General features: G+C 35.5%; 1 protein-coding gene across 9 annotated transcripts in view; it reads left to right on the top strand.

Annotated features, from left to right (window-relative positions):
- Positions 1-21,552, top strand: part of LOC149065008 (uncharacterized) — a 112,426-nt gene extending 90,874 nt beyond the window's left edge. For 2 of the 9 annotated variants that reach the window (XR_016195665.1, XR_016195661.1), the window contains 4 exons: positions 1,828-2,010; positions 17,981-18,102; positions 18,812-18,927; positions 19,080-21,543. The gene's annotated coding sequence lies outside the window, so the exon portion shown is untranslated. Of the gene's footprint in view, positions 1-1,500; positions 1,587-1,827; positions 2,011-2,091; positions 2,502-17,980; positions 18,103-18,811; positions 18,928-19,079 lie in introns of those variants that run through there. The other 7 variants (XR_016195666.1, XR_016195667.1, XR_016195662.1 and 4 more) reach the window with 7 other exon arrangements.
- The last annotated feature ends 2,527 nt before the right edge of the window (positions 21,553-24,079 follow it).

Raw genomic sequence — 24,079 nt, 5'->3', positions numbered from 1 at the left:
CAAAATTTGGCGACGATCGATCTAAAATTGTAGATTTGTATAGAGAACATATACACACACAGACAGACTGATAGAAAATCAATTTTATATATATAGAAATATGAATATTCATCTCGCATATTAGTTACGTTCAACATAACCTTCGTCGTATAATATGTTTTAAGACACTGCAATTTGCTTGTCTTTTTTGGCATCATTTTTGGCTACAACTTGCGTAGATCTGACATTACTAGTGCATTTGTGAAGTGGAATATTATAATTGTGAGCAAAGAACACTGTTATAAAAATGATCAAATTTTGAAGTTGGGGGAGGGTGTGGCAAATTCGTGTTTGCTCTGGATGGCAAACATCCTAGTTACGGCCCTGATGGGTACACATTTTTTTTTAAAATCAGAGCAAAGCTCATTTTGGAAACTTCAATAATATTTCAGAGAGATAGATGGCTTTTTCTCAGCCCAAGATATCAAGGAAACATTTTATTTTCTGGATATTATGCTGAGGTGAACTCGGAAAGTAAAGTCATCTTGTCTCCGCCGGGACTTGAACCCACGCCCTCTTGCATACCCGACAAGCATGCTACCATCTATACCACTGGAGACACGATCCTGTCTTCTTTATTTCACGCACTGTGGCATGAGGCACTGAAGTGGAGACATTAGTAGCCTTTCTTAACTTCAGGAATGGGCCCCAGATGGGACGGTTTTAGAGAGATAGATGACATCTATCTCTCAAATATCTTGACGAATGTTGCACTTAGAAACACATAATTTTTTTGTTGGTCTCAGGAAAGACAGGGCAACAACTTTCTAATTGGAAGTTAGAGAACAGGGGTGGCGATTTTTTAATTTGTGACACACTGTATTTTCTTTCTGAAAACTGTTACAGGGAAATTTTAAAACGCTTTTTCAGCATTTAAACTGAAATCATACCTGTATAATGGGCGGTTGATATCCGCGGCTTCACTTTCATGAATTTGGTAATCAGAAAATTCTTCCTTGAGACCTTTAGGGAGTGTATTTTGATAAATTGCTTCATAGCGAGTTTTTGCATTGTAAAATGAAGATACTGACCAAATTTCAAATTTATAGTTTCAGCGGTTTTCACTCGGCATGATTTCTCTACATAGCATTTCACCTCTCTTATGACTCCCTTAAGGGTCGAATTTTGAAAAACCTTCTTAGAGTGAGTCTTTGTCATGAAATAAAACTACTGACCAAATTTCATAAATAAAGCTTCAGTGGTTTTGGCTCGGCGGGATTTCTCTGTATTACCTTTGAACCCCCCCCCCCCTTATGACCTCCTTAGGGGTCGAATTTCGATAAACCCTTTCTTAGTGGGTCTTTATTTTATAAAATAAAACTACTGACCGTATTTCATATTTATAACTCCAGTGGTTTCGGCTCGGTGATGATGAATCAGTCGGTCAGGACATGTCATTACATATACATAGATTTTCAACTTTTTTGCAAATATTTACATAAATGAAATCTATTGCTTGCAGGTAATCTTCAGAGAAGTTTGAATTTAAGATTCTTCCCGTCCATCCTAGAAAGAGTATTATCGGAATCCTCAAAATTGAAGTAAATGTAATGTCATTCTGATTACTTTGCTTTGTATAAAAAATGTTGTTTCACATGATGTTGAAGAGAATCCGAAACTCAAATGTAATTATTAAATTTTTGAGTGATGGAGGTTTGCTTACTCTACTTCAAAACTAAGTTTCATTTGTGCGACTTTCACATTTATACAACATTTTTAGGAAGCCTTTCGAATGTTGTTCTATTTTACATGATATTATTGTGTCGTCAAATATGATTGATATTGCAGCTATTCTGGCTGTTAGTGTGCAGTTGAAGAGAGTTGAAAGTGGATCTTGTAGCGTGATATTACAGTCAGGCTTATTGGATACAGCTTCAACTGATGGTGGTGATCTCAAAGTTTCTATGGTCAATTCAAGAAAATAGAGGGAATAGATTCATGTTAAGAGTACATCAAGATGACTGGAAATAGGTAAGTTTTGATAATAAAATTAGAGCTCCCATTGTCTTACTTTATGGTAAAATGTCCTATTTTTGTCTTACTTTTTTTCAGGGTTGTTTGGTTTAAACCAAGTGGTTTCTTCCAAAAAATCATGCACATTGCAATACCAGCAAAGCAGCTGCTGAAGACCCATTTTGACAATAACAGGATGGCACGACACCTGGCCAGCCGTCAGTTCACTTGACCTTAACCCTTGCAACTTCTGGCTGTGGGGTACCTCAAAATGTTATAAACAGTGGTTGGGTTGCAAACTCTGGTGAATTGCAATCTCCAGCACATCCCCTATATGTTAGAAGTTCCTCAGGAATATTAACGTGGGGGCGTGTTTTATTTAATAAAACTGAATTGCAAGCATATCCACACCATAACCATGGCATACTCTGATCTGTTGTTGAACAAGCATTTTAGTGCTTTCACCTCATGGTCAGAACACGGTGGACAACATATTTAACATTAGCATTTCTTGAGTAAGTTATAGTTATTGGTTCAATTAATTCACTTTTTTGTGATGTTTTCATCAATTATGAAATCGTGTAATGCTATAATTAAGTTATCATTTTGCCACGACTAGCTATTGTTTCCATTCTGCGAGCAAATTTCCCACGTGTTGGATGATTTCATTAATTTTACATTTTTAAGTATTTTTTCCCCTTTATTTAACAAAATTCCATTTTTTCAGGAATATTCATGTCAATTTTCAAGTCATTCTGACAATCGTTTTTGTACAGTGTTTTGAAATCAGAACCTTACTTATGATCACCCTGTATATCGTAAATCATCACTAATTAATCTGCATTATTTAAACTTCATTAAATACATTATATATATTCACCTAATTTTTATCAGTGTTTGCAAAATAGCTTCCTAATTAAGTATATTGAAAGTAACTGGTAGGTAATCTTTCACAATTTTCCAAACTTTGTCCGATATCACCTTGAAGCCCGCGTGGACTGATGGAACATCCATCTAGATGCTTCACAAGATGCCTTAGAGGTAACTCATTGAAGTCAAAAAGACAAATAAGCCATTGCAAGGGATGGCCTATTTCTTTCTCTATTAATCTGATACCACCATTTTATAACCAGTATTGGTAACAGTTCTGTCGCATCCGATCACCACCAATTCTTTCGTATCAAAATCTTCCTTCAAAAAGTCTAGGGTTGATGACTTTATATCCCTTGCTCTACTGCTTCTTGGAGTTGTGTGACCGAGATAAATTGACCCGGGTTCCTGCAATATAGTTATGTGTTCTTCAGATAAGGTTCTTCTATGGAAAGAATCGCCGCCTTTGACATTAGCTAAGGTTTTGTCTTTTCGACCATCAAAATATATTCCTTGCACATTTGTTCTAGGAATTTTATCTTGCAAAAGAACTCTCTGTGATGCTCTTTCACGCCTTATTTTCATCCGGTCTATTGTCATATTTGGCTTCTCTTTCGTCAATAATCCAACATCTTCCAGCACAGCATTCACAGTAATTGCAGCTGATCGATCAGACATACCAGTTCTATCACAAGCAAGAGCAACATTTGGTAATTTAGTTCTGTGAGGATGATGGTAGAACTTCAAAAGTAAATGAAGTACTTGCTTCGACACCGATTGATGGACTAGCTTCAATGCTGGTAGATGGAAATGCTAACTTCAACGGTAAACTGTGTTTCGGCACATATAGATCACTTTCCTCAGAATCATTGGATATAGATGAGTTTTCAGTGGTTGATGAACTAGTTTCCACCGTTTCTTCTTGAGGTGACTTCAAACGAGATACCATTTTCATTTTTCTTTGTTTATTGTTTGTCAATTTCTTCGTTGTTAGGACATCTACTCAACCAATGGCCGTCTTACGTGTACTTCTTTGATCTTGCAAGAAATCTCGCTCTAAATTTGGGACCTTTCTCATTTTGTCACACTTAGTCTTCAAAATCACATTTGCATGCTGCAATGTCGAACAATTTCCGTGCTTCGCACTGAAAAGATTTCAAGTTCAACTTGAAAGTTTGAGAATCTTTCCTTTCTTTCATATTTTTCTGAAGATTCTTGTATTTACAGTAAAAATCTTTGAAAATTTTGCATATCTGTTGGTGAGAAACCGTAGGAATTGAAGAAGTTTCCCAAATATTTTCTTTCTTTGGCACAATAATTTCAAGAATGTCTGCAATAGCTGGATCTTTTCTTGATTGTTGTGCCTTCATATTGCGTTGAGTCAGCAAATAAAAAAGCATAACATCGCCATAAGTGGGCAAGACCCGAGAATCCAACTCTTTAGGATTTCCTAAAATGTCACAACGATAAACGCTTCTGGTCGTCATTGTGACTGCTATACACCCTCTCAGTTGAGGGGTAAGACTGCAAACGAATACTGAAAACAAGGAAAAACATTGAGGTCACTGCGTAAAACTTTAGGGGCGATGAGGAACCTCAAGAAGTTTGAATTTTGGGGGGAAAAAGTTAGGAATGACATTTCTTCACATAAAGGCATATTTTAAATTCTATTACGATGGCAATTTCGAAAATTTTTTTTCTTTCCACCCTAATGGACAGCCTTTTACCTTGATACATTTACATTGGACCACATAATTTAAACATTTTGCACTGTGCTATTTTGAAAGTAGTCTCCATGGAGCATCGTTCTTGAAAACCTTAGGCCCCTTTCACATGGAGCGGATACGGGTCCGCATACCCTTTCACACGAGCACTAAAGATGCGCGGGCGCATCTTAGTTTGAAATTTGTGCATAAAAGCTATTTTTCCCAATTTTTTTAATTATTTTTCTCCTTCAACCTTGATTCAGAGAGAGAGAGTGCCCATATGCAGCCTAGAGCCATTCTTTGGTGGCTTAATCTAGAGCCCCGTAGAATATGAGTATAAAAATGCCTTCATTCCAATCCTCACAAGTAGTCGATGGCGGAAAATATCTTGAAATATTTTCAAAAGATTTTGAAAAAAAGAAATCTGTCTTTTCGGAAAAATATGAAAGAAAAATTCCAATAACATCCAATGATGTTCCAAAAAAAAACAGAAAAAAACAGGAGATATCAAAGACTTTGCAAGTAGAAAAAAGGGAAGGAGTGGAGACAGGTCTGTCATTTGGGGTCAGGAGGAGGCCCCCCCCCGGCTTTTGAAAATACACTAAAAATGGTATATATATATACATACATACATACATACACACATACATTGAGTACATGTTTGCCCCCGCCCCGGAAAAAGTTGAAGTGGCGATCCTGGGTGGAGACTTTCAAAATGTCTGTGCTTAGAAATATTCCATCACAATTCTGTCTTAAGCTGGGATTACACTATAAAAGTTTGATAAAAGTTCGTTTATAAAATGAAAAATGCAACCAATAGGTGAATCAGTTAAATTCCTCGAATGTAACAGATGTGTTTATTTATTACATTACACACTTAGGTTTTGACACATGCGGACGACGTCCGGACCCGCGTGAACATTTAGAAGATGTGGGCGAATTTCGGCTTGTCTGTGAAATGCTCCGTATATTCCAATTGTTAAAATTTCTTCCGGACTTGCATCCGCTCCATGTGAAAGGGGTCTTACATGTGTTCATAATTTGCTATTGTGAGGACAGACAGAAAAGAATTATCTGTGGTTGCCAGTACACTGTTTTGTCCTAAAATAAAATAAAAAAATCGTTTTTGTTATCAAGTCATTCTCTCCTGTCATTTTGCTTTAGCTCCAGTCCATAGTACTATGTTAATTAAAAAATAAAATCAAGTTTCTGAGAGATTTTTTTAAATTGGGCCATGATTATTGTCTGCCCCTCCACCCGTCCTACTTTTACTAATTTTTTGGGTGGGGGGGGGGGCTCTAAAATGGCTATTTATGATATATATATTACTCTTGTTATATTATGTGCACATCATTTGGAAATACGGTGAAAATCCTGCATAACAATGATTGCCTGTACAACAATATCATTCTTTGGTCCCGGACATTTCCATTATTGATGACATTTCCCATAGTGCGCTTGTGTACTCCATCTGTAACGATAAATCCTGTATAATGATACTGTTCTCCTGCCCTTAGAGCATCGTTATATGAGATTTTTTACTGCATTTTCATTTTTTTTTAAGTTGTGTGTTCTATCACATGCTTAGAATCACATACTTGGTTCTATCTCAATCTGGGACATTTATAGTTGCTGACACACTATGTGATGATGTGAGAAGTTAATAGTGTATTGTGGCTTGCTATGATTTGGGATTAATTGTTTTTCTCGTTGTCATCACATTGTCTTTCTTGTTCACAATATAATTACGAAATTAGTGAGCAAATCTGTAGTTCAAACATTCTACTGATTTGAAAGCATCTTTTTTTAATGCAAAGTTACGGTCCAAGGCCCTGTCTGTTCCATAGAGGAGGTATAGGAGGAGATATTCTAGGTCTTTCTCAGCCACCTCCTTGGGCATTTTGCCTGTTGTGGTGTTGTATTTGTATTTGTATAAACTATGCATGCCATGTTAACAACAGGTGCGACAGAATATTTAATCATCCACTTAAGTGAGGTTACCTTCATAAAGACCATTATAGGTCTGTTTATTTTATGTCCTTGTCTACATAATATTTTTTGCATTTGTTTATATACAGGTATTTATACATGAACAAGGGAATGGAATCTGTCATGGATATGAATAGCCTTAAGTCAGTGAGGCTAAAGGCCCATTTACAGGGGTTAAGTAATTTAGTGGTCTAAATTCTAAGTCTTCAAGTACGTTAAAATGTATGTAGACGTTAAGGGCCATTTACACGGGTATAGTTGGTAAGTGATTCAGTGGAAAGTAGAATAGCAACTGGCCTATTTGTTTTTTTTTTTGAGTAGGCACTTTGAGCATGGGCCAGTGGGGGGCATAGCCTCATATTATCCAATGAGCATTCGCTTCTTGATTACTTGTGTTGGGACATTATTATGAGAACTTAATAACTTCAAATTTTTCCAACTATGGTGATACCTCGAGTGACGAAGGTGATTTGTTCCAAAATTACATTCATTAGCCAAAACACGATTTCCCATAGGGTTCTGTGTAATTCGGTCCAAAATTTGTAGATAACTTTTATAAAACAATAAGAAGCACTATAAAAAAAAGACAAACTCACCAAAGACAGAGCTGAACAGCTTCATAACTGAATGAAAAAGGATTTAAAAGGGAATACAAAAAAACCAAACAGAAAATCATTTTTTTAAACACTATTTACACAACTTTCATTATCCAACTATTTGCACTTCTCTCAGAACTTCAGTGTCTATTGAGGGAAAGCTTGTCAGAAGCTGGGTTCTGTCTGTTTGCAAGAGGAAAAGTTAAAAATCTGCCCAAAAATTCAATTGAACCTATCTATTTTTTTTTATGTTTCCGAAGGGAGTGATGCATTTTTCTCAAACCAAGGCTAAAAATCTGTTTATTTCCGATTTGTCCGAAGACTGAAATTGCCAGAGTGTAACAAGCTATATTTTATCTGTATCTCCTGTTGGCATTTTTTCTTTCTTGTTGCTTTCTTTCTCTGAACTCTCATATCGTCGATGTTCCTTTCTTGATCTAGTTCTGAACTCTTCCAGTTCTTCTGTCATTAGGTCTTTTGAGTGTTCTTTAAGTGATACTTCTGCATCCTCTTCATCTCCAAATGTCTTTGCACAAGTTCACTATTTTATGTACTCTGTCAACATTTTCAGCAACAATTTCCAGGAAAGATATTAAAACTATAGTGATATAATTTGATTTGTCTTAACAAGATGTATCTGCAAACGTCAAAAACACAAGTATTTTTTGATAAGTTCTTGAGATTTGCATTTCACTGTGCAATTTCTTGAGGATGCATCCAGTATTGTCAGATGATTTAAAAGATGTTTGCATGGCAAAATGTAGGTACTTTTTAAAATGATTATCCGCTAGACATAAATTAATGAGACATGAGTAACATTAATTTAAAGCAGGGCTGGCAGGTTTTTGACACATGGCTGTTTTTGACGGTTAAAACTGTTATGTCAGAAACTGTCCAAAACCTTGAATATTGCTTTTCAATATAAAAATTCCCATTGGAAATGCATACGCTAGTTGCATGTAATGTTTAAAGAGACTATGTTATACAAAGAATAAATATTTAATATGATTTTAAAATAATTGTCTACTCTCTACAGAATTATTTTGGACAAAAAAAAATATATATATGGTTTTTTTATTATAAAATATACAATTTTAATAAAGCATAGCATAAACACTGGAAGGAAAACTACGGATGATTTGACATTTTCTGATTCAAGATTATTCTTGACCTTCCAAAATTTCTTCAACTGCTTATTTATGTGCTTTGATATAAACCATCTGCTGTAATCTTTTTTCAACAGATAAGTGTTTAAAAAATTTTATTACATTATGTATGTAATGTTCATTTATGTTATTATTAAATTATCTAGATAATCACTGAGATACTCTTATTGTGCAAAAATAACATTGAAATATATCTAGCGATCAAAATACTAAATGGTAGAACTAAAATGTCATTTAATTTGGCAATGCTAGCTTGTATATGATGCTTAAGAGCTCCTGTAACTTATCCTTAAGGCCGGTTTACACGCACCGTTTTGTCGTCCGTTTTGGGGGGGACCAAACCGGTCTGAAAATCGTGTCATTTTTTGGGGGTGTCTACACGCAACGATTTTTCAACCGTTTTATCTTGCGATCCAGCTTGTGACTGTTGATGGATGTCCACAATGGAAGACGCCCTCTTGCTATTCAAACTTTACCAATTATATCAATTGCAGAAGAGCAGGAAGAAAAATAAAAGAAATCGCAGGTCAGAGACATAATTTACTATATTAAAGAATCGATGAAGTGGAGGGAACATAATATAAAATCAAAATACAAAAAAAAAAGAAACGAACTATTCACAAAAAACGAAAGTTACCCAACAAAAAAATGTTGGCGCACTGCCATGGGTGGAGATACGCCTGGGGGGATGCACCCCCCCCCCCCCAGCGTCAAAATTGAAGTCGACAGATATAATGTATATGCGTATATATGAATTGACATTATCATCATGCCCCTTCCCCCCAGACTTCCAAGTCTATCTCCGCCTATGCGCAGGGCAAGAAAAATACGTACAACTGAGGTCGGTAAAAGGCAAAAAGTGCCCTGAAATATGTCTTCTGATACGTGGATTTTATAGACTCCTTTGAATGGAGTCTATAAAGCCTATAATACCATTTAAACTTTCGGGGGTCGCCGAGAGATGTGCAAAAAGTTTGACCGTTTTCTTCGTAATTGTTTACTTAATCCGAGGTGGCCTCGGTCCGATCCTCCTCGAATTATCGAGAGACTGCCGTAACTCTCTACTTGAGTTAAAATACCACTTTCAGAAGTTTCTCGATAAGCAAAATGGATTATGGCGTGCAAAAAATTTCGTACTGCCCCCAGCCCGAAATTCTGTATCTACATAAAAAAAAGTTTTAGGTGCCGATACTGATCAAAAGATGTTTTTGACCAGTTCAGCAATTGCAGATCGCAAAGTTATAATTAAAAAAAGTATTTTATTTATACAGCCAAACACGGTTAAAATGATATCGAAGATTCTGCGAAATTTTTTTGGTACAAACGATTCGTCCTTAGTAGAGCCCGGAAGTTCAGGCAAAATGCCACATAAATGTTTTTTTTTTACTTATTTTTAAACTTTTCCGGTAAAAATGCCATAAATGCCTATTTTACCAGTTTTAAGTTTATTAGTGAATTTCAGAGGCATAATCTGTAAAACTTGAATATTACGGGCATTGAAAACTTCAAAAAAAAAATCGCTCTTTTTAAAATTTCACAAATCTCAGTATTACTTATCGTCAGAAAGCCGCCTTCCCCAGCCCCATTTAGACGCAACTAAGTGATCTGAGAGATTGGTGTTGGCATGTATTAATTTTGCTTTGACCGGATGATATTAGCCGTGAATGATTTTGTTTCAGATGAACGCAGTCCGTGTTAGAAAAGCGGAGGAAAGTTAGAAATTTGTTTCTCCTCACAGGCTTCATATAATATGTCTCGCTCAGGCATTCGACTGCGTTGTATGTGTATAGTGGACCGATGATTGTCCGAAAAGGTCTTGAATTGGCAACATGGCTTATGGAAGGCGGAATAGGAGCAAACAGGGCTCTGGGGCCCATGTTGTTTGGCTTTATTTTTTGCACCGTAAATGCACTGCAAACAACCATGGTTATTTATTAAACATGCACATTTAAAATCGATTAAATTGACTAGAGTTCCCCCTCAAGGGTGTGTGACAGATGCGGTCATGCAGGGCCCCCACGCTTGAAGTAGTCTTGTATACGTAGTAATATAAAAATATTTTTTTCTTTTTACAAAAATAGAACACGATAGCCATGTTTCAACTATAGAAATGATAATGATTATTCAAAATGATACGACAAATAAACGAGAATCATTCGCAACTCGAGATAGCTCCACAGATCATTATCCCTACCGACCCCGCGTCTGGTAATCGTGGCCCTGGAATTAGTAACCTAATCCTGACGGTCTAGTAACATTTTATTTTTGACTTGAAATCCATTTAACTTAAATAATAATGTAGTTATTATACATTGTAATTAAAATAATAGACCGATTAAGTACAATCGATTTTTCAGCTATTTTTTGGGCCCTCAATACCTTAGTTTTTAGTTATTTGTAGGTTTTTTTTTCCATTAAAATTATGTCTTTTTTTGTGCCTATTTTATTCATTTTTAGTGCCTTTTTGCCTGCCTATTTCGACTATCTTTAGTGCCTAAACTTCCGGGCTCTAGTCATTACAAGCGAGGCTGACGTACTTATTTTTTGGAGCAAAAATGTAATCAGATGAAATCAAATATAATGTAAATAAAGTGTTCATTGACCATAATTGATCTAGATACGGTGAATTGGGATCATAAATACGAGGCATCACCAATTTTTGCTAAAAATATAACCGACTGTAGGTAGAATTATCGAAAATTGGGAAAAATGGGGAATTTTCTTAAAAAGACATGCCATAAAAACAAAAGAAAGAGTGACAAAAAAATGAATCGTTGTAACCGAGGGCATTGAATTTCTTCGACGTTGTAAGCAACGTTCATGAAAATTCTTCTGTATGGGAATTAGTCATTCCGCCAAGAATTGTTGTTATAGAAAAATTGTCATTAAAACCGCGATCGTTATAAATAGGTCTGACTGGGAAAAATAAATTCAGGAAATTAAAATAAAATACAGGGGATCCCGCTTATAGCGTTTCAAAAAACCGCCATGAGGAAACGTTGTAAGCGGGAAAAAGCTTTTAACGGGAAATCTTAATGAGAATCACCCAGACCCCCCAAAAATTATTTGCATCAAGCGCGAAAACGTTATAAATGGGGACGTTATGACCGGGATCGACTGTACACGAAAATTCATTCGATAAAAAAAAAGGGTACGAGGAGGGAAAAACTGACGACAAAACGGAAACGCGTTTACACGCACCCTTTTATCGTAGGATTTCACGGAAAACTATTGCTCGGCCACCAGATTTTTTGACGCGACCTTGAACCACTTGACCTTCGATTTTTTCCGTCTACACGACACCATCTTATCGCAGACACTCCCTCTTTTCCCCAAAACGGACGACAAAACGGTGCGTGTAAACCGGCCTTTAGTCAAACTTAGTTATTCTTAATTCTGCACTATGATAGGGCATATTTACTAGCATTTATAGTGCAATGGTTTTCCAATTGAAGCTGTATTTAATTTTAAATACGCAAAGCAAATGCTTTGGGTATCAAGTCCTGTCGGCTCAGCCTTGGTTGGAAATACTGTTTAAAACTCTTATGTTGTAAAAATATTGTAAGTTTTTTTTTTTTCTTTTTTGCTGAATAAAGTGTTCCCGACTCTGCCACGAAGCTGGGCTGGAAGAGATCTCGGCAACGGGATACATCTAGTGACAAAAATCTGGCGTTCATTCATTCATCGAATCAAAATGATAGGGAATGAAGAATATATATTTTTCAAGGAAAAAATTATATTTAGGCTAATTTAATTTTTTGAAAAATCACTTGGTTAAAACCAATGCGGTTTAAACCAAACAACCCTGTCTCTTGTGGCACTGAATTCTGATGCTCACTCCTATAGTCTCCAGAGAAGGTGCATTCATTACTTTTGATATTATCTGAACATAACAATGATGTTTCAAAGTTTGTTACAAAAGAAAGAAAAAGGTTTTTTTTTTTTTTGGTTTTTTTACATGCTTACTTTTTTGCATGTTTGCATTTAATGACAGGTGTGAAAAAATATGAGTGAACAACAGACCAGCCACTTTACGAATTGGCCAATTTTGTTAAATATTGACCCAGCCAATGTCTGACATTGACTGGCCAGTTTGCTAAGTGTCCGGTGATCCTTGGTCAAAGTCTGATAGCAAGACATGATTCGGGATCATCGTCAAGTTGGTGTATTTTTTCATCATAATTATGTCCATGTTAGTTATGGCAACCCTTCAAACCGCAGTCATGATGCGGTAATAATTTTTTTCTCCAAAATTTATCAGAAAAAACTATCTTTATATAATTATTTTTGCAGTTTTTCTCTCTCAAATTTCACTTTTTCTTTCCCCCAGCACATGGAGCTAATCCAATACAGCTGCTATATATAGACATGTATCAAATACAAATACAACGCCACAACAGGCAAAATGCCCAACGAGGTGGCTGATAAAAAGATGCCCATAAAAATATGGTTGTCATATGTTTCAAAAATACAGCAACCCAATTAAAAATGCAATTACAAACAATATATATACATGATGAAAATTATACAATGCCCATAAGAATACTTATGGTTGTCTTATTCTAAGAATGGATAGCTTCTCGATTTACCCCAACATGTTTATCGTATTTCTTTTTAAACGTGTCAATTGTGTTACAATTTACTACCTCCGGGGGTAAGCTATTCCATTTATTAACAACCCTATTGGAGAAAAATTCCCTGCGACACCATAACCTTGCATTGTCCCTCACCAATCGATACTGGTGTCCCCTTGTAAAAGCAGTCGATTGGCGGTGTACTAAAAGTTCATGGTCCATCCTATCCATCCCATTGAAAATTTTGAACACTTCGATCATATCTCCTCGACACCTGCGTTCATCCAATGTAAACATATTCAAAAAATGAAGTCTTTCTTCATAACTCAAGCCCTGTGTGCCAATAAGGACACGCGTAGCTCTTCTCTGCACCCCTTCAACCAAGTCTATGTCCCTCTGTAGGTATGGTCTCCAAAACCTTACAGCATACTCCAGTCCAGGACGAACTAAGCCTCGAAAAAGCGGAAGAATGACTTTAGGAGAACGCGAAGAGACCTTTTTGAAAATGAGACCAAGCATTCTATTCGATTTTTTGACAACCGCTGAACAATGTTCAGAAAACTTAAGTCGCTCGTCAATGAGAATTCCCAAATCGGTGACTCTAGTTGCATCCGGGATAGTGACACCATTCAACTCGTAAGAGAACCGTGGGTTGTTCGAACCAAAATGAGCGACCATACACTTATCTACGCTAAACGTCATGCTCCATTCATTTGCCCATGCTGCAATCTTGTTTAAGTTGGTCTGGAGCAACTCCCTATCGCTTTCATTTCCGATTACCCCCATTAGCTTCACATCATCTGCGAATTTGCTAGTAATTCCATCGATACCCTGATCGAGTTTGTCGATAAAAAGTGAAAAAAGTATGGGGCCAAGGACACCTCCCTGAGGAACTCCACTTGTGACGTCTGTCCAACCAGAGAATTCCCCGTTCACCATAACTCGTTGCGACCTATCTCTTAACCACGATTCTATCCAATTCAGCAAGTTGCCCCCTATTCCAATCTCGTGTAAACGCTTCAAGAGTTTGCCATGTTGGACCCGATCGAATGCCTTCTGGAAATCAAGGTAAACAACGTCGACATTTTTGCTCTTACCCAAAGCCTTAGTCACGTAATCATAGAAGCAAAGCAGGTTAGTTACACATGACTTCCCCTTCCTGAACCCATGCTGATTATCCGACAATACATTATTCTCGTCTATCCACTTCACAAACTGCCTTTTGATGATAATTTCCAAAATTTTCGAGAGGGAGCTCGTCAAACTCACTGGACGATAATTAGACACCACTTCTCTACTACCCTTCTTAAATATCGGAACAACGTTAGCCAGTTTCCAATCTCTCGGGACGATACCCTCAGCAACACTACTCCTGTATATCTGTGCGACTGGCCCCAACAATTCATTAGCATCTTCCCTGAGAACCCTGGGATAGATATCATCTGGTCCTGGTGCTTTGCTTGCACATACATTTCTTAGAAGATTTAGGACCTCCACGTCTTCCACTTGAATATCGTTGAGCGTTTTATTACCCCATGCAACACCCGTATATCGAATATCATTATCTCCATTAAAAACCGACGCGAAAAAGTCATTGAAAGCACTACACATGCCTACATTGCTCTCTACTTTTGAGCCTCCTATCAAGAGGGGGCCAACTGTCCCCTTACATCCATTATTGACGTATCGAAAAAATGATTTTGGGTCAGAGCCAATGTTATCTGCCAACCTAGATTCAACTTGCTTTTTACTATCCCTTATCGCTTTCTTCAACAGTCTTCTTTTATCAGTAAACAATGATAGGTTACCTCGTCCACTTTTATACTCTCTGAATGCTCTTTTCTTTTCAAGATAAAGGTTCCGCACGCTATCCGTGAACCATAGAGGGTGTGATGTACAAACACGCTTTTTCCGAACAAAGGGTATGACGTCGTGCAAAACAGAGGACAGCTTCGTACTAAATTCTTCCCATTGACTTACCACCCCTACTGATTCCAACCGGTCTTTGAAAACTTCCGCTAACCTTCTTCGCAAAACATCAAAGTTAGTTCTCCGAAAACAAGGAACCAGTCTTTTGTTATCAACCTTACCCGAGGAAAAGTTACAGTGAAATCTGACGATACGATGATCACTGGAAGAAAACTCTTCCCCCACCGAAACATGTTCAACTAGATCCTCAGAACTAGTAAGAACTAAATCCAAAATAGCAGTACCCCTAGTGGCTTCTGATACATGCTGATACAAAAAATTTTCGAGCACCAACTTAAGAAAGTTTCTTTCATACTGATTTCCAGATGAAAGGTTCTCCCAATCAATACCTGGGTAATTGAAATCCCCTAGTATGAGAACCCTCTTTTGCTTACACTTGTAGGAAATGTCATCATGCAATTTGGCGATGTAGTTTTGATCCCTATTCAGTGGATTGTAACAAACCCCAACAATAAGTTTATGACGTCTTTTGTTCTCAAGTTCAACCCATATGGTTTCAATATCACTTCTCTGCACGTTACACTCTCTAGCCTTCAAACATGATTTCACGTATATCAACACTCCACCCCCTTTCCTATCAGATCTATTTCTCAAAAAAGTATCGTATCCGGAGATGTGTAAGAAAGATTCATCCCCATCGTTTGCCCAAGATTCTGTAATGGCTATAAGATCCAAGTCCTCCACAACTATCATAGTTTCTAAAAAATCTTTGTTGTTACCCAAGCTCCTGGCATTTATTAGCACACATTTTAATTTGCCCGGTGGTTTGTTGTCAATCGAGAAGCCATCCAAGTCAGAGGTGGGTAATTCCCCGTCAGTACTGTTGTGATTATGATTAACTAACCCGCATTCCCGACTACGTGGTCTGGGAGTAAAAAACCTGACCTAAGACTATCGTAAACCTCCCAGACCCCTCTCTTATTTAGATGGATCCCATCCGAACGAAGCCACCTATCGGTAAATGCGGGAAGCTCCAAGCACACACATTGACGATTAAAAATATGGTTTTGGCTTCTACTGACCGTCTTACACCAGTACTTCGAGCTTTGGCCAGGGATCTTTAGTCACTTCGACAAAGTCTGAATCATTTTAGCAATTTTGACTTTGGCCAAAACTCTTGGTCAATTTGCGAACAGGCCGTCCCAGTCATGAATTGGCATCTCTTCATGCCTTTTTTTTTGGCAATAACATATATAATTTTTATACAGGATGTCCTGTAAGTTCTAATGCGGCTTTTATCTCATCAACCATTCGTCTTAGAAGTGTGGTTGTAATTTAATTATTTATTATGATTATGCTGGCATTGAACAATAAAATGTAAATAAACAAAGCCGTCTTAAGAGTGTCATGGGCTCCTGGGTGAAGTGATTTTTCCAATGCCTTACCTGCCGAATTCTTGAAAATTCCAACTAGTGCTCCTTTTTGTGAGGCCCCGGTTGGTCCATGCATTAAGTAAATAATTCCCTCTGAAAAAAACAAAAAAGGGATAGTGCAGTAAAACCATCTGGTTCATTCACCTTGACTAGGTTATGGTGGACCTTGTAATTCACACATTTTGCTTTTGGAAGTGGCCTCAAAGGAGTGTCCTTCTCAAAAAGCATGACATGTCTTCATAATTTGCTGTATATCAAGGAAGAGTTGACTGGACTTCTTAAGAAGAATCCTCAAAAATAGAATGTAATGTATTATGAGGAGAGGCAGAAAAGAATTATAGGTGGTTGCTAGTATGCTTTTTTGGTACAAAATTGTTTTTGTTATTTAGTCGTTTCTGTCATTTTGCTATGACTGCAGTCAATCATATGGGATATTGAAATACTTCTACAAAAATGTTATTTTTATTTTTAAAATTAAAAAAATATTGAGTTTTTTTATTGTGCTACGATTATGTTGTCTGAGGAGGAGTGTACTGTCCCACCCCCACACATCCTACTTTTTCTAATTTTTTTGAGTGGGAGCTCTGTGCTTTGCATCATACATGTCTGAAATAAGAGCTGAGATCCCCCGAGAGAATTTCAATATGATTTCAAATACAGATAGGACAAATATTTAGTCAGTATTTTGCCCTTTTGCCAAGTATATGGTTTGGCAGAATATTTGTGTAAATCTAGGCACAACAAACTACTTTTAAAAAATTATATTAATTGGAATTTTTCCCCATAATTTAAAAGTTTACTGATTATATTTTATTGTGTGGAGTATATATCCGTTTCTGAGAAAGAGGTTATGTTAGGGTAAATTTTTAGGATAAGGGTAACATGAAGTTGAAAATATAATCCTACTGCAATAAAGTGGAGGTGAGCATGAATTACACAAGTTCACTAACTCAAGGATGTACCTCGACAAGTTATGTATTGAGTTACTGAAAGCAACAAAGAACATCTAAAGGGGAAAAATATGAAAACAAGTCGTAAATTTTATGATACCTTACTATTTGAGAGTAAATATAATGGTTGACATTTTCTTGATTGAAGTCTTGAAAAAAATTGATTCCATGAGTAATATTAAAATACAATATATGATTGTTAAATTTGGTTGTCAGTATCATGACAATGAGAGTATTTCAATTGCAAGTTTTTGAATATTCATTTCAGTAATAAATTAAAATGAAATGCCAATCATTTGAAATTACAGATAATATTATTTTTATAATTGAAAACATCAGTTTTATTCATAATTGTGAAAAACTAGTGTACATAATTTCACATAATTGTGAAAAAAGAAAATTGATATTCGGTCGCCTGCTAAATCACTATTCGTCTCATCCCTAATTTCAATTATGGTGATGCTTCATTTTCTTATTATTTTGACTCTGAAATACACACATGAATTAAATGGGGATAAACAGATTATTAGATTTAATGTAAAGTAGGTAAGTGTTTGGTCAAACTTATTGCTATGATGTATGTGATAATTATTTTGTAGTTCCATATATTTTAGCAGTACAGAAATAATTCATCATCCGATGGATTCATCCCTTCTTCCCCTGCCAACATGCGAGTAGCTTGAATTTCTTTATGTACAGTGGCTTTTATTTTATAAATGTTTTTTTTCGAGTTTATTGCAAAAAGTGGATGTAAATTGATCAAATAAAATTTTAGTTTCAAAGGATTGAAATTTGAAACAAGTGGGTGGATGCCTTCACTATCTCTAAGCAAGTTCTATGAAGTTATTTGCAGGAATTTTGGTGCATGTGCGCTCAACCCTATTGTTTCCTGAGAAGGTGTGTTCACTACTTTTGGTGAAATTTGAACTTAACAATGATATTTCTTAAAAAAGTTAAATTTTTTTGTTTTGCTTCCTGCTTATCTTACCATGTGCACAAGCTGATACAAGCTCTTCAAAAGAGGGATCAGATCACCAAGGTTGTGTATAATAAATAGGTAGGGGGAACGATTCACCTCTGTTATCTTACTTACTATGGGAATAATGCAATTTTCAAGTTCAAGAATAAAAATATTGCACCCAAGATAAACATTATAATGCCAAGTAATTGCAGGAAACATAAAATCATGTGCAGTGCATAACAGTGTTTTTCAATGGAAGAGCGTGGGTCTGTGGGATCATTTTCATTTACTATTATTGCATGAAGAACACATTTAGTGTTGTGAAACTGTTATTTACTTCTTCAAATTTTTTTATGATATGAAAATTATAAAAAACAACACATTTTGGATTTCATTGGGAGGAAGTGTGGAAATTGACATTCACTAATGAGGTCCACTACACCAAAAAGTTTGGAAAACATTGCTGTGTACAAATACACACACTTTCAGAATGAAATAAATGAATAAATAAATGTAAAAATAGGCTAAGTTCTTAGGAACATTAGTTAAGCTTATTTCACTGTTCATTGATAAATGATTACACAAATGTACAAAATAATATTGTAAATCATTAATATATTTTTATTTTTAAATCTGGCTGGATAGTTGAGCGTCTACCGTATCTACCACGTTGTTATTACAGAAAGGGGACAAAGGCTAGAGATATACAGATAACAAAAATATCAACTTTTAACTTAGTACAGCACTTCATACCTATCCTCGTAAGTAGAAAAGAAATCGGTCTTTAGTTTTCGTTTTTGTGAATCAAAATGCAAAAGGTCCATTTGTCTTTTCTCATGAAAATGGGACTTACATTTGTAAATTTTATGTATCTCTAATCATGATTTTTCTAACGAACAAACTTTCTTTCCAGGAAGAAGTGAGTTTTGGATTCATCACTTGTTTTTCTACTGTCTTCTGCAGTTTTCTCCCTGACACTTCAATTTATCTTGCCACATAGTGTGTTGCTCATCTCAGTTTCCTGCAAAGTGTGTGCTGCTCGTCTCAGTTTTCTGCAAAGTGTGTGCTGCTCGTCTCAGTTTTCTGCAAAGTGTGTGCTGCTCGTCTCAGTTTTCTGCAATTTGCATGCTGTAGAGTGTATGTTACTCATCTGTGATTTAGTTTTCAAATTTAAGTTTCCATAAAGTGAATGCTTATTCAATTGAAGTGCATGTGCAACAAACAGTGGGTTTGGTAAGAAGTGAAGTCACTAAGTTTTGTTTAATATTGTGTTTGGTTGAAATTCTTTATTCCATCATGAAAAAAAAGGCTTTATATCAAGATTTTTGATGTGAATACAACTCGTAAATAAGCCATCTGACCAAACCAGCTGCATCTATGAAGAATTGGTGGAATGAAAAACCTCATACCTGACTGTCTGAAGAAATGTGTGAAAAGCAAATAAAATTCTTACATCACTGGTGTTAAAATGTATTTTGTGGTTTGGATGCCATACAGAAAGTAAAAATGATGAATTGGTGATTATGCGTATCATCTTCGAAAGTTCACTGCATGCATTCATCTGTGATTATGTGTAATTCTCGAATGAGTTAAATAATTGATGAATATGGTTGACTATGCTTCTTTTGGCGCATTTTTTACATTTCCAAAATAGAGTTATTATCTCACATGATAAAGTTTTCAGCTCCTGTGATAACATGATTAATACTTGATAGACAAGCACTACTTTTCTATCTTAAGTACTTAAATCATGATAAAATTATTTTGATGTCATAAATTTTATCAATATATAATAACATACACTGAAGAGCCAAAAAAACTGGTTCACCTGCCTAATATCGTGTGGGGCCCCCGCGAGCCCGCAGAAGTGCCGCAACACGACGTGGCATGGACTAGACTAATGTCTGAAGTAGTGCTGGAGGTAATTGACACCATGAATCCTGCAGGGCTGTCCATAAATCCACAGGAGTAAGAGGGGGGGGGGTGGTGGACATCTCTTCTGAACAGGTCTGGGGATTTGGGTGGCCAGAGGAAGTGTCTAAAGTCAGAAGAGTGTTCTTGGAGCCACTTTGTAGCAATTCTGGATGTGTGGGGCGTCACATTGTCCTGCTGAAATTGTCCAAGTCCGTCGGAATGCACAATGGACATGAATGGGTGCAGGTGATCAGACAGGATGCTTATGTACCAGTCAGAGTCATATCTAGATGCGTCAGAGGTCCCATATCACGCCAACTGCACACACCCCATACCATCACAGAGCCTCCACCAGCTTGAACAGTTTCCTGTTGACATGTAGGGTCCATGGATTCATGAGGTTGTCGCCATACCCGTACACGTCCATCAGCTCGAAGCAATTGGAACCGAGACTCGTCAGACTAGGCTACGTGTTTCCAGTCCTCAACAGTCCAATGTTGGTGTTGTCGGGCCCAGGTGAGGCGTAAAGCTTTGTGCCGTGCAGTCATCAAGGGTACACAAGTGGGCCTTCGGCTCTGAAAGCCCATATTGATGATGTTTTGTTGAATGGTTCGCACGCTGACACTTGTTGATGGCCCAGCATTGAAATCTGCAGAAATTTGCGGAAGGGTTGCACGTCTGTCACGTTTAATGATTTTCGTCAATTGTCGTTGGTCCTGTTCTTGCATGATCTTTTTCCGGCCGCAGCGATGTCGTAGATTTAATTTTTTACCGGATTCCCGATATTCACGGTACACTCGTGAAATGGTTGTACGTGAAAATCCAAATTTCATCGCTACATCGGAGTTCTATGTCCCATCTCTCATAGGCCGACTATAACACCACGTTCAAACTCACTTAAATCTCGATAACCTGCCATTGCAGCAGCAGTAACCAATCTAACAACTATGCCAGACACTTGTTGTGTTATATAGGCGTTGCCGACTGCAGCGCCGTACTCTGATTGGTTCCATATCTCTTTATTTGCATACGCATGCCTGTACCAGTTTTTTTGGCTCTTCAGTTTTTATAACAAAAGGTAATCATAAAAAAAATGCATCTTAAATGCTCTGATTGTCCTGGAACTATTTTTGATGGGTGCTTTTTCCCTCTAAGAAATAAATTTCGGTTTCTTATAGTTTCAAATAGGTCAAATCATCATTTCCGAGTTTCAGATAATTTGTACGTACATATTTTTATTGTTATTAATATTAATTAACATAAAGTTATAGAAAAGTCAATAATTTTAAGGTTAATGTTACTGGTGACTTTTACTAACTTTTTTTTTATAAAATTAGTTTGAATTATATATAATAATTTTAAATTGCTTGTCAGATTAATTAGAATGTTCATTGTTTTGAAATCACTAACGAATCAAACTTGGATCAGAGAAATTTCAAATTGTTTAGAATGATGAAAGGTTTCATTCAAGTTATCTAAACATTTAATTTTGACATTTTATTTTTATGAATTTGAAACTATTCAAATTTGAATAATTTCTTTAGCTTAAAATTTAAAACTATTTGAACACATGTATTTTAAGATCTATTTATAGATGTCAGAATTATCTGAAGGTTCAAATTGACTTAAATAATTCATCAATAATTATTTTATCTCTTCAAGTGTAAATAAATTTGTAGATGGATGTTTTAGTTTTGTAAGTTTTAAACTGTTTGAGTTTTTCAAACATCAATGTGTTGTTTTTTAAGAAATTTTTTTGAGCTTTAAAATTTTGATTTTAAATATTTGAAATAATTGGATCATGGACATTTTGATTTCAAAAGTTGAAATTATCAGAGCAAGGGCATTTTGATTCTAAAAGGTTTTTATTTGAGCATGGGCATTTCGATTTTAAACGTTTGAAATTATCAGAGCAAGGGCATTTTGATTCTAGAAGGTTTTTATTTGAGCATGGGCATTTCGATTTTAAACGTTTGAAATTATCAGAGCAAGGGCATTTTGATTCTAAAAGGTTTTTATTTGAGCATGGGCATTTCGATTTTAAACCTTTGAAATTCTTCAAATGTTATTCAATCAAATATAAATAATTTTTTTTGGTTTTGAAATTTTCAAGATGTTTGAGATGTAATTGTAAATAAAAAAAAAAAAAATGTTCTCTCTGTTTTCAATTCTGAAGACCACCTGCAAGCAAAACAAGGTATGTGCATTGTATTTTAATATTATTCAAGATTTTAAACAGCAAATTGGTTCAATAAACGAATTCTTAATTAACAAGATTATTTATCTCTTGACATTGCAATCATGCTGTTGACCCCCCCCCCCCCCCACTCGTCCGGATAGCCATTTAGACTGAATTTTTGATATCAGTTACCATTCACTTTACTATCTGTTGAAATTATTATCTGATTTTCAATTTGTTAAAATATTTATTTTTAATTAAATGTGATGTCATTTTTTAAACTGATGCCACATGATTATTTTTCGTATCATTTTATTTTTAATGGTTTAGTTCCTTTGTGTATTGAGTTTTGTTATGTAATAGTTTGCATTTCACCTTTCTCTTCTTCCTGCTGAGTTTGATCTTGCTGCTGCAGAAGTGAGACAGAACACAACAGGAAGAGAAGGCAATCAAATGTAAACTTGGGTTTGTCAGAGAAATGTATCAAGACATTTACTGTAGCATTTATTGAGTTGATGGTAGGTTTTAATTACAGTAAAGTCCTGAAACATCACGCTGACGGTAGATGGGTCGAAAGCCGTTTATTATTCTGGTCCGTATACTCATCACTCAAGTATTGTTCATCCATTTAAAATCCAGCCCGGGGCACTCGAGCCGTCAACGAGGCGAGTTGGGGCCTACGGCTTGCGTGCCCCAGGTTGGGATTCCTGGACTTTTTTTTAACCTTTTTTTTAACCTTTTTTTTAACCTTTTTTTTAACCTTTTTTTTAACCTTTTTTTTAACCTTTTTTTTAACCTTTTTTTAACCTTTTTTTTAACCTTTTTTTTAACCTTTTTTTTAACCTTTTTTTTAACCTTTTTTTTAACCTTTTTTTTAACCTTTTTTTTAACCTTTTTTTTAACCTTTTTTTTAACCTTTTTTTTAACCTTTTTTTTAACCTTTTTTTTAACCTTTTTTTTAACCTTTTTTTTAACCTTTTTTTTAACCTTTTTTTTAACCTTTTTTTTAACCTTTTTTTTAACCTTTTTTTTAACCTTTTTTTTAACCTTTTTTTTAACCTTTTTTTTAACCTTTTTTTTAACCTTTTTTTTAACCTTTTTTTTAACCTTTTTTTTAACCTTTTTTTTAACCTTTTTTTTAACCTTTTTTTTAACCTTTTTTTTAACCTTTTTTTTAACCTTTTTTTTAACCTTTTTTTTAACCTTTTTTTTAACCTTTTTTTTAACCTTTTTTTTAACCTTTTTTTTAACCTTTTTTTTAACCTTTTTTTTAACCTTTTTTTTAACCTTTTTTTTAACCTTTTTTTTAACCTTTTTTTTTAACCTTTTTTTTTAACCTTTTTTTTAACCTTTTTTTTAACCTTTTTTTTAACCTTTTTTTTAACCTTTTTTTTAACCTTTTTTTTAACCTTTTTTTTAACCTTTTTTTTAACCTTTTTTTTAACCTTTTTTTTAACCTTTTTTTTAACCTTTTTTTTAACCTTTTTTTTAACCTTTTTTTTAACCTTTTTTTTAACCTTTTTTTTAACCTTTTTTTTAACCTTTTTTTTAACCTTTTTTTTAACCTTTTTTTTTAACCTTTTTTTTTAACCTTTTTTTTTAACCTTTTTTTTAACCTCGCGTCATTGATTTGGACTCTCAGCCTGTCAAATTCTTGAAATCGATATGAACCGTCAGTAATCGATACCTTGCACAACAACCATCGATTACATCGTATTCATAATCGATTCATCGTTTACTCCACTTAATTCATTTTAACCTCGCGTCAATGATTTGGACTCTGCGTGTCAAATTCTTAAAATCGGTATAAACCATCAGTA

This window comes from Pholcus phalangioides, unplaced genomic scaffold, assembly GCF_987345545.1.
Source record: "Pholcus phalangioides strain wild (caught in Gottingen) unplaced genomic scaffold, Ppha-v1.0 ptg000041l_1, whole genome shotgun sequence".
Classification (NCBI taxonomy): Eukaryota; Metazoa; Arthropoda; class Arachnida; order Araneae; family Pholcidae; genus Pholcus; species Pholcus phalangioides.
Note: the sequence above shows the minus strand (reverse complement) of the source record. Positions and strands in the feature narration are given on the sequence as shown.